General features: G+C 37.7%; 1 pseudogene; it reads right to left on the bottom strand.

Moving 5' to 3' along the window:
* Nucleotides 1-8340: 8340 nt before the first annotated feature.
* On the bottom strand, nt 8341-9033 carry LOC113925799 (annotated as a pseudogene).
* Between the last annotated feature and the right edge of the window lie 2076 nt (nt 9034-11109).

Raw genomic sequence — 11109 nt, 5'->3', positions numbered from 1 at the left:
TGAGGCAACAAGGAAATCCAGACTAAGTATCTCACCAAGTTCTACATTTCTGTTCCTACTCACTCCCAGAGAGAGATTTTTTAGAAGTTTTCTGTACCTGGGGGCATGAAACAATTTCTTTAAACTAGGCTGTAACAGGGAAGCAAAACAAAAAGAATAGTTCTCTGGGCAGACACTCAACTGATAAATGGGCTGTGTGTATGCAACAGTCACAAGGTAGATGGCTGACGCCATGCTTTCATACCAGAGGGTGGCTCCATTCAGAGGACTCAGCATGGTCCCATTTCAAGACACTTATCCTTCAGACAACATTAACAGGCTCATTCCTTGTCAAAACCTTGTTGCTTGTTCTTCAGAGTAAACCAAGGACTCTCTTTAATGACTTTGCTTTAAACAGCTTGATAAACAACATCAACAATAGCTTAAAAAACGAAGAACCTAGGACACTTTGAGTTTAAATTAACCAATTTTAAACATGTTTTCCCTTTTCTGTACCATGTGTGTCTAATGGACATAACTATCCCACTCCACCACTTCCTTGCTCTCCACTCCGTCTACCTCTTCCTCACCAAGACAAAGAAACTTTGCATTTACTTCACTTATTCTATCATTTTCCACTTCACTTTTGCGATTTTCCAGATCCTGGCAGATATTCTATATTTTGTATTTTTTGCCTTCCTGTTTGATTTTGTATTTCTATCCAGGATGAGGGTGAGTGATGAGTGAAGATGGAGAGTTATTTCCTTGAACTCTTTTCATGACTTTGGAAGGAGGGAACAGCGTATAGTCACTGCAGCATGGGAACAAAAATAAAGGGCACAAAAGAATAGCTTTGATTTGAGATGCTGGTAAATACTGAGACTTCCAAAGTGTAATGTCTGTTTTTTTTTTTCTTTTAAGTTTCATTGTTACCCTCTGTGAAAGTTCTGAATGATAGATTTTTCAATCATCCTATTACATACTTAGAGCTAGTTCTTGCAGAATGTTAGAAAAATCTCTTTTTTACCTCAGCTTTAGTTCTCTACCAGCCTCGGGGTACTGTCCCTATATCCCTACAGACAATGCATTTTTTTTTAAGTTCTTAGGATTATTTGTATATCCAAAGGAGGCCAGAAAAAAGAAATCTCAAAGTAATTAAATTCTTTTTCTCAAAAGATTTATTTATTTATTTTAGAGAGGGAGAGAAAGAGCGTGTGTGAGTGCGTTCATGGTGAGAGTGGAGAGGCAGAGGGAGAGGGAGAGAAGCAGACTCCCTGCTGAGCGGGAACACCGATGGGGGGGCTTGATCTCACAACCCTGAGATAATGACCTGAGCCAAAATCAAGAATTGAATGCTTAACGTACTGAGCCACCCAGGCGCCCCTCAAAGTAATTAAATTCTAATGATAGAATGTGACACATTGTGGAATGGGGATTTTTAAATAACTGGATTGCTTCAAATCACTTCACATCACTTAGGTAAACACTTACTCTGCCTACATGTAAGCTGATGTCTCAGGTTCCACAACCCATACATATAACATAACAAATTTATGTTTAAGGTGTTGACATTGTCCAACACTGGGAAATGTATCAGGCCCCAAGCTTGGAGTTGGAGATTTAAAAATGAATGAGGCATAGTCTCTGTCTTTCATGGATCAAAATCTAATTAAATAGTAACCAGAGAGGGGAAGGTGACATTTAGTGAAGGTCTAGCTTGTGCGGGGTTCTGCAATATGTCGTCTCACAAAACACCAAAAATCACGATGTAGGTATAATACACATGTACTATCCTTAATTCCTGTATTCAGATAAGGTATTTAAGACTCGGGGAGGTTCAATTACTTGTTTCAAGTTTTATAGTACAATGATGAATGACTTGGGTTAATTAAGGAAATCCATAGTCTTTGGGCAAAAAAATTTTCAGAAGAGAAGAGTTGGGCTTTCAGAAAATCTTTGAAGGAAATGAAAATATTGCTTGCAGTCTTCAAAGTCTTTAATCTATTTCCAGATATCAAAATGTTCTGTATGTAAATGCTTAAATGGCGACATTTATTGTCAAAAACCATGCTTAAATATTGTGGGGAAAAAGAAAACCTGCTTTAGAAATTGAATTCTGAATTTTGAAAAATATTCCATATTCCTAACAATATGAACATATTGTTCATAACAACATTCCATCCATACTTCTAAATACTTGACAAATTTAAAAAATTGTTTTTCCAAAGGATTAACTTGTGGTCCTTTTGCATAGCAAATATAATATTGAATGTGACAACACTGAAAAGCAATTTCCTAAGTAACAGTCAATTAATTAGAAATGTCCAAACATTTAAAGCTATAAATCAAACTATTAGCCTGTTAAGTAAAACATATTCTAGCCTTCTATCTTGACAAATAAGACTTAATATAACAAATAAAATGTATGTGTGAAGTTACATTATTAATATAACTTAAAATTGGCAAATATCAAAGATGACTGATTTATTCTTGTGCTTGTTTAAATGTTCTGATGAGGGGCTAGTAATATTTGGATGAGTGATCACATTCAAACATACACAAGTTATAAATTATTATAAACTTAATGCATAAAATTTATTTTTTCTTTTAGAAAAATCATTAATTTATGTTTTTTTACTGGAACATTTTGAAATTGTTATTTTTGCTCAAATTCTGAAATTTTCTTATGCAAGAATCTATTGAATTCAAGGTATCAGAGAGGAAGGATTTGACAGGCTAATTAATTTGTCCTTTCTCACACCTAGAAGTTTCGACCTTTTAAATCTTGCCCACACTCCAAATCGAGGTCTCTCTCTAACACATCAGAGCTGCAGTCAGTGGTGTACGGGAACCAGCTCATATGAGCCTGAGAAAATCCATTTCACGGTACCTTTCCCAATTCCGTGGTCAGTGACATCACTTGGGCGGTCTGAAACCTGCCACGGTGGGAGTATTTATACTTTGGGAATCAGCACGTGATGCAAACCAGGTTCCCACTATACCTTTGAGCTTGTTGTTAAACATCTGAATAGCGCTGGTTACAGGTTGCTCTGAGTATTGGTTTGTGAGTGACAGAGGCGAGTGCGTGCCCTTTAATAACTATTTTGTGCTTGGGTTTGTGATATTCAGAGACCTCTGAAACACTCTTGCCTCTCTTGCCTGGGTCTAAGGGCAACTCTGATTTCATTAGGTTGTTCTTCTCTTTAAAGCTGTCATTTCCTGTAATTCTCTAAACCAAAAAAATAATTTTAGGGAGATTATGAGTTTTCCCCTCCAAAGAGACTATACATTTTACCCATACTCATCCTATGACAAAATAAAGTTATGTGTTAGGCACCACACTGTGAAATAAATATCCTTTCTTAGTCTAAATTGATATAATGTTCTTAAGTGTTTCTTCTTTTTCATGGTTACTAGAGAAATTTCATGTTCCTGAGCATTGATGCAATTAGAAAATGAAGTATTTCTGGATAAAAATACCTAAGGAAGTGTGCGTGCGTGCGTGCGTGTGTGTGTGTGTGTTACTAAAATGGTATTAATTGTTTAACTCTTAGAAAGATGGATTTTAAACTTGAAAAGATTCTTGATTAGTAGAAAGAAAGATACTGATAAAAAGATAGAACATTGTAGGAAAAATAGGACTGGTCAGATTAGCTTTGTTAAATTACACTTATGTAGTATGTTAAAAAATGAGAAAGTTCACCATATAACTCTTGTTTTAGATAATATAAAAAAGACAAAATAGGTTGGTTGCCAGGAATCCAGCATGGTAATTAAGGACTGATATATAAAGCATAGAAGGAATTTGTGTAACTACCTAACACAAAGCAGATCTTCCAATGTAGAATTATTTCCATCTTGTTCTTTATATGATAAGTATGCTTAGACCAGAGCCCTGTCACCTCTTATAACATTCTCAACTATTCATACATTTCCCTTCAAGGCAAATAGATTAGTAATTCATACTTGGACTTCATGAAAATACTATCATGAAAAATATCCTGACATATGTTGACTATCAAAGCTAAGTACTGTATCTTTTCCTCCTAGAATGAATTCAACTCAGTTGATTAAGTGTGCTAAATATACTATAGAGTTTACATTATAAATGAATTTAGTTCAAAATGCTTTTCTGTGCATATTTTTGTTTATAAAAATAAGCTTGTATAAAATTATGCTCTGTGTTTAAACATTGGATATGAAATGAGTGTATTTTCAGTTTTGAATTGGGGATTTGTTTTCATAGTTGAGCAGGAAGCTAGTACCATTCTGTGAGAAGCAGGGCAACTTATGAGGAGTAGAGATGCTAGGAAATAGAATAGAATATGCATTTGTTCCTTGGTTTCCAGCATAGGAGAATGCAAGGAGCTATGTAGTTGTAAGTTTATAAAAGTTTATAATGCCTTATTTACCCAGCCTTACTTTCCAATGTCTATCTACTCAAATTTCTGTCTATCAGCTTGGTCATTTTTGTGGTAAATTACTTGGTTTAGTGACAAGGGACTTCAGGAAGCACTTTACTGCAGGCTTCATGGCATCCAGTTCCAATCAGAGCTCCCCGTATGGCATCCCTTCCACTCACTAGTACCATTTCCACTTGTCTACCTGCTTTGTCCTTTGCGTGACAGTGCCATGTGGCCTTGGGTAAATCTCTATCTGACACTTGAGATGATCACTGTGCAGGGCTCATACCTTCACCTTTTTCAAAAAGGAGACACTAGAGTAAAGAGTGGTGTGGGAAGTGAGTGATGATTTGTAAAATGTCATTGTAAGCCTATTCTATAGACCCAAGTGTATGATCAGACTGAGACAGAGAAGGGGCAAGGTGCAGCTGCTTCAAGTGGAATAAAAAGAAAAGAGGTAGTGAAGAAGGGGCACAGGGCCAGCGAACAGAGAAAAGAATCATTAAAATAGAATTTTACAAAAAAATCATGGTTTATAGTCAATGTTTCAGGACTGAAGAGGTATCATTTAAGGTTACAGAAAGTTGGGGTACTTGGGTGGTTTAGTCAGTTGAGCATCCGACTCTTGATTTTGGCTCAGGTCATGATCTCAGGGTCTTGAGATCGAGCCCCAGTATTGGGATCCGGGCTCCACACTAAGCGTGGAGTCTGCTTGTCCCTCTCGCTCTGCTCCTATCTCCACCTGAGTGTGCTCTCGTTTTCTCTCTCAAATAAAAAATAATAAATAAATAAATAAAATCTTTAAAACAAACAAAATTACAAAAAGTTCTTTTGAATTTTAGGCCTTATTAGAACTACAGAAAACAGATTGGTGGGTCATCTCATAGAACACTACTTTTTATATATCAGACATGTTTGTCAGTAATACAATAAGAAAATGCGTCTATCCTGATTATACCATTTATTGATTTTATCCCCTGACATCTTCCAGATAAGAGAGGACTGGATCACCTGCTCACGAGGCCCAGGTCTTGGTAGCTGTTTGTAGTGGCTGTTGTAAGGGCACTGTCCAGATCAGCTCTTCCTGACCGACACTTCATTCCCCCAGCTGCGGGGAGCAAGGGAGGCTGATGGCTGTCACCTAAGTCATTCTGTGGGAATGGCCCCAGGCAAACAAGAGGCACCTCACTGGAGGATTCACACCAACTCCTTGCCTTCCTCCTAGTGTTCCTTGCCTCTTCCCCAAGGAGCCCATATCCAATGAAGGTCCAGTCTCTTTGACTCCATGGGACAACACTGAAGGGCCACAGCTCCAGAGCTCCATGTAGATTTGGTCCAGGCCTTTGTTGAGATTCTATCACATTTCACTTCCCCTCTCTGCCTGATCTCATTTCCTTCACTGCCCCAGGACATGGCAATCCTAGAAAACCACCCACACCCAAATCTCTGATTTGGTCTGATTCTCTTGACATATCCCGGGTGAAAATTTGGTCTTACACGGTTTGATGTGTTGTTCCTCACTGGGGCTGACCTTACCGGTCTGTGCACCTGTATGGCTGCAGTGGGGCTCAATCTGTGAGCTCCTAACATCACAGTTTTTTTTTTTAAATTTTATTTTATTATGTTAATCACCATACATTACACCATTAGTTTTTGATGTAGCGTTCCATGATTCATTATTTGCATATAACACACAGTGCTCCATTCAATACGTGCCCTCTTTAATACCCATCACCAGGCTAACCCATCCCCTCACCCCCCTCCCCTCTAGAACCCTCAGTTTGTTTCTCAGAGTCCATGGTCTCTCATGGTTCATCTCCCCCTCAGATTTCCCCCCCTTCATTTTCCCCTTCCTACTCTCTTCTTCTTCTTCTTCTTCTTCTTCTTCTTCTTCTTCTTCTTTAACATATAATACATTATTCATTTCAGAGGTACAGGTCTGTGATTCATCAGTCTTCATCACAGCTTTTTTAAAAAATATACACTCATATATAATCACTGCTCCCAAAGTGAGGCTGTTATATTAGAGGGGCTTTGTCACAGGCTGTGGCAAAACTAGTTCTTCTTCAATTTTTAGGTACATATATTCAACTGTATTTACTCAACCTTATGGTGAATTTCACTTTGGAGCTTTTGATTTTCTTTCTTACCAGCAAACCTTAGATCAGACCATGAGAATCCACTGTTGGGGAAGGTTTGGGTAATATGGAACCACCAAAGAATAGGTGTTCCAGGTCTTAATCTTTTTCTTCTGGAATGTTCTTTGGGTATTATTAAGATTTGCCTAATTCCCGTCCCCCATTATCAAGCCTATAAATTCAAAGGTATTGGAAAAGGGGTCTCCACTAAGCCACAAATGATCCTGATACACTCTATTCAAATCATCATAACCAAGAGGGAACATTCAAGAGTTGGGGAAGAAACAAAGAAAATCTGCTCCGAGGTAGGTTTTTGCTCATCCACCTAAGCAAAGAACAAGCTCGCAGCATCCTTCACAAAAAATAAAATAAAATAAAATAAATAAAAATAGGATATAAGCTCTCCTTTCTGATAACATTTATTGCTATAGAGACAAAAGGCTAAATAAAAGTAGTATTAATGATAAAATTTAAATTATTAATGATGGGAATTGCTTCACTTATTCTTTATTCATTAGAGATTTAAAAAATCTTTCCTTAACAGCTTTAATGAGATGCTTATAAATTTTTCTTTTGCAAACAATACACATATTAAGACATATTCTTTTTTTCCCTGAGTCTAGTCCTCTATATAAATGTTTAATAGTTTTCAGATTTTGTGATTCTGAAGTGTTCATCTCACTCTCCCCATCCCTCATCTTTCATTCCTTGCACCACTTCTAATCTCCCTGGGCTTTGCCTCTGTCAGCTTGCTTAAACAGCTACCTCCTAATCCCATATAAACCACTGGACTTAAGTACAAGACTTTTTCATATTTTCTTTTATATATTCTAAAGTTTTAATGTAAAATCTCTGTTCTTCTACCACATAATTTATCATTTTTCAAACTTTTGGTTCTCTCTTTTTGGAATTTTAACCAGCAGAAGAAACTTGAAATTCTAGCAACTTGCCTATACTGGAACATAACTTCTTGTGGATGTCAAAGTAAAAGCAAAGAAATAAATGAATGTCCACTGGTGTTTCAAAAAGAAGGAATTTTTAAACACATACATGTTCTTTCTCTGCTTTATGTGCATATTGTTAATTTTGTGTGAAATACTCTTTCCTATTCTGTCTACCTGACAAAATAAAAACCTGCTTATATATGACTACTTTTTTTTGAAGCTTTCCTCACAGCCTCTATTTCCTTGGCTCTCTTCATGAACCATCTCTGCATTGTGTAGATGTTATTATGATCGCAGCTACCTCTTACATTACTTATTTATTTTTACTTGTCTTTGGTATTTTACTTGACTCTGGGATTCTTGAAATAAAAATCTATGTACTAGTTATCCATGTATTTCCAATGTGTAGCCCAGTGCAGAGTATAAATAAGATGTTCAGTGAATGCTGGTGAACTCTTGAATAAAGGTCTAATTAAGATGGTGAATGAGTCTATTTCCTATTACCTCGCAATTTTTCAAGATGGGTTATTTTCTCATGATAACAAAGGGGGCACATAAATGGGAAGAAGTCATTCTGAGTTAGTTGATGATAAATACTCTTAGTTTAAAAAAATACTGCTCAGAATAACCCAGCTGATTGAAAAATAATAGTTGCACTGGTTTATTAATATAAACCAACATCTTTGTACAGCTTTTGTTGTTGCAAACCCCTATCCAAAAAAAAAATCTATCTATAGAAAACATTAATTTTGGAAAGGCTGCTAAAAGAAAAATGGCAAATTACTGAATGGGATAAAATCTAAAAACCCATCCCCCACGTGGGACACTTTCTCCCCCCCAGTTTATCCAGATTCAGCTTTGTTGTGAATTAATCATCTATGAAGGATGGAAGTCAAAGGAATAGAAAAAGATAAAGGAGCCCATCAAAAAAAGTTCCCTGGCAAGTGGGAGGGAGGGCATGAGGTTAGGAGCCCTATTAGGGAAGGAAATGTCCTGGTCCTAGATGCCATTTTGGTCAATGATTGGAACACGGAAGTTTGGTAGATTCAGGATGAAACATTTCTGGAGCTCCTCTAGATATTTCTCAAGAAGTTCCACTGCCCTCTCACAAGAGATGGTTCGTGTGTAGTATTGGTCCAGAATACTGAGAATCAGGAAGGCCCCATAGCCATGGGCAGGCTGCAAAAGGAGCCTTGGCCAATACTGCCAGGTAGTCCATGTAGGAGAGTGCTGGAACCTCATGCCCATCATAGCCGGCCAGGAGGAGGTGGACATGGTATGGGGTCCGACTCTGAAGACAGTCAGTCACGTTTTGGCATGTGAAATTAGCTGCTGCTATGGGAGTCCATTCATAATGATTGTGCATCTTATAAAGTGGCTCATTTTGCTGAATATATTCTGCAAAGTGTACTGTGTCTCCAGCCTCTCCAACACAGAGGAATAAGATTTCTTCTCTCCTCTTAAGCATCTTGTCATGATCGTCCTTCGGACAACGCTGTTAGTGGCCACTTGGCTGGAGGTGAGAAGACCTCCGTCGGGGCCCCAGGTGAGGTACTCCATAGTGGCGGGAGGCCAAGAAGACAGAGCGTGGTACATGCCAGCTTCTCAGGCTCACCTGAGAGACATGACAAAGGACACTTTTATGCTCAGGAATTGCCTAAGAGGAATTGCATTTATATTTTTACAGATGTTAATGCATTCCTGTACCTAGAAGTAGTAGATTTGTGCATATAATGGCTTTTGTCTGCTCAGGTTTAACTATGTACCATGGCTTTCCTGCTCTTTCAAAAGGAGGATGGGTTGCAGCAGGGGAGTTAGAAGCTAAGAAACTGACAACACATGCTTGTCTTCCAATGGGACTCTAATCCCTTAAAAAATAAACCTGGGCTTCATCCTTACGATAATTCTCCACATGAGCCATGGGCCACAAGGTGCAATCTTACATCCCTCTTTAGTTTTGATGAGACAGTGTCATGTGTTTCATGGCAAGATTCAAGGGACCCTTGCTTGGCTGTTAAATGTATTCACACTGAATGATAGAATTTTGTAACTGGAAACAATGTTTATATCATTAAACTGACTTTCTTGTTTGATAAATGAGTAACCAGAAATCTAAAACTGTTTAATGACTGACACAGAATTGTAGAGATGGAACCAAGTTCAGTGCTCTTTCCACTATACCAAGTTGACTATATCAGGTAAGCTTTTATTCCCCTTTAAACATCAAGAAAGGCTATATTCTTCAAAAGCTAGTGTCTGAATTTATTAATTATTCCTATTAGGGTCAACATTTTACTTTCCCCCTACGTAGGCAGAACAATACCACCCGAAGATGTCCATACTCTAATCCTTAGAATCTGCAATTTTTACCTTACAAGGCCAAAGGATCTTTGCAAATGGAATTAAAGTTATAGACCTTAAGATACAGAGCTCATTGGGTAGACCCAATGTTATTACATGGGCCTTTAAAAGTATAAGAGGAGGGCAGAGATGAGTTAGAAGAGAAAGGAGACATTTGAAGCCCCAGAAGGGTACCATTGCTGGCTTTGAAGATGAAGGGAGAAAGCCATGAGCTAAGGTATGCAGGTGGTCTCTAGAAGTTTTTAAAGGCAAGGAAATACGTTCTTCTGCAAGCCTCCAGAAAGAACACAGCCCTGCTAACATCTTTCAGCCTGTGAGACATGAAGCAAAGGAACCAACCAAGCCCACAAACTTCTGGCCACCAACTTTGTGGCAATTTGTTACAATAGTAATAGGAAAATAATACGTTCTTTCCCCTTCCCTTCATCTTCTTCATTTCCACAATCTTCTTACAGTCATCATTACCATTATCAATTGTCATCATTACCACTGTTGCCCCCTTTTGTTGAGTACCCCTTAAATAGGAGGCCCTGGGCTTAGTGTTTCAAATTCATTGTCTCTGATCTTTACAACAATCCTAGTAGGTAGACATTATGAACTCTTCTTGACAAATGAGGTGACTGAGTCAAGCAATTTGTCATAGGCCACAAAGATAAGTATAGGATCCTAGAGAGCTAGCTCTGAGTGAGAAATTATTTCAACTTCGTAGGTGGGCAAAAGTGATAATAATGTATTATTTATTTCTGATATAATTTCCTTATGAGGGAAAAAAACTAAAAAAAAATCTTTTAAATAGATAAAGTCAGGTGCGGGCAAGTGATTGTCAGCAGGGTATAGCAGTAGAGAAAGATTAAGTGTGTATTTACAGACAAGAAATTTGAAAAATGGTTTAGCCATAGATATGCAAACGAATATAGTATTTTGAGTGATCCTATGGCATCAGAGTATATGATGTAGTAAACATTCCATCTACAAGCCTAGAGATTATTAAGATTATCTTATGTGATTTTGCAAGAAGCTTTTCCTGCTTAGATGCAGAGATTTTCAGTTCTCTTCATTAATCGATCTAGTATTAAGTTCAAATTAGCTAAGCACTGTTATGTGTTTACATCCTCTGAATTAATTGGCTGAAAATATGTATTCTGGTCTCAGAGTATTGAAATGATTAAAAATATGCAGGGAATAGATGCTTACTAAATACCATTTGCTGATATATTCTAAATCTGTAGATTGCAGGAAGGCCTGGAGGCTGCGTGAGTCTGTGCTACCACATTAGGGCACCAG

The sequence above is a fragment of the Zalophus californianus genome, chromosome 4, assembly GCF_009762305.2.
Source record: "Zalophus californianus isolate mZalCal1 chromosome 4, mZalCal1.pri.v2, whole genome shotgun sequence".
NCBI classification, from domain to species: domain Eukaryota; kingdom Metazoa; phylum Chordata; class Mammalia; order Carnivora; family Otariidae; genus Zalophus; species Zalophus californianus.
The sequence above is the reverse complement of the archived record's forward strand: the minus strand, read 5'-3'. Positions and strand labels throughout refer to the sequence as shown.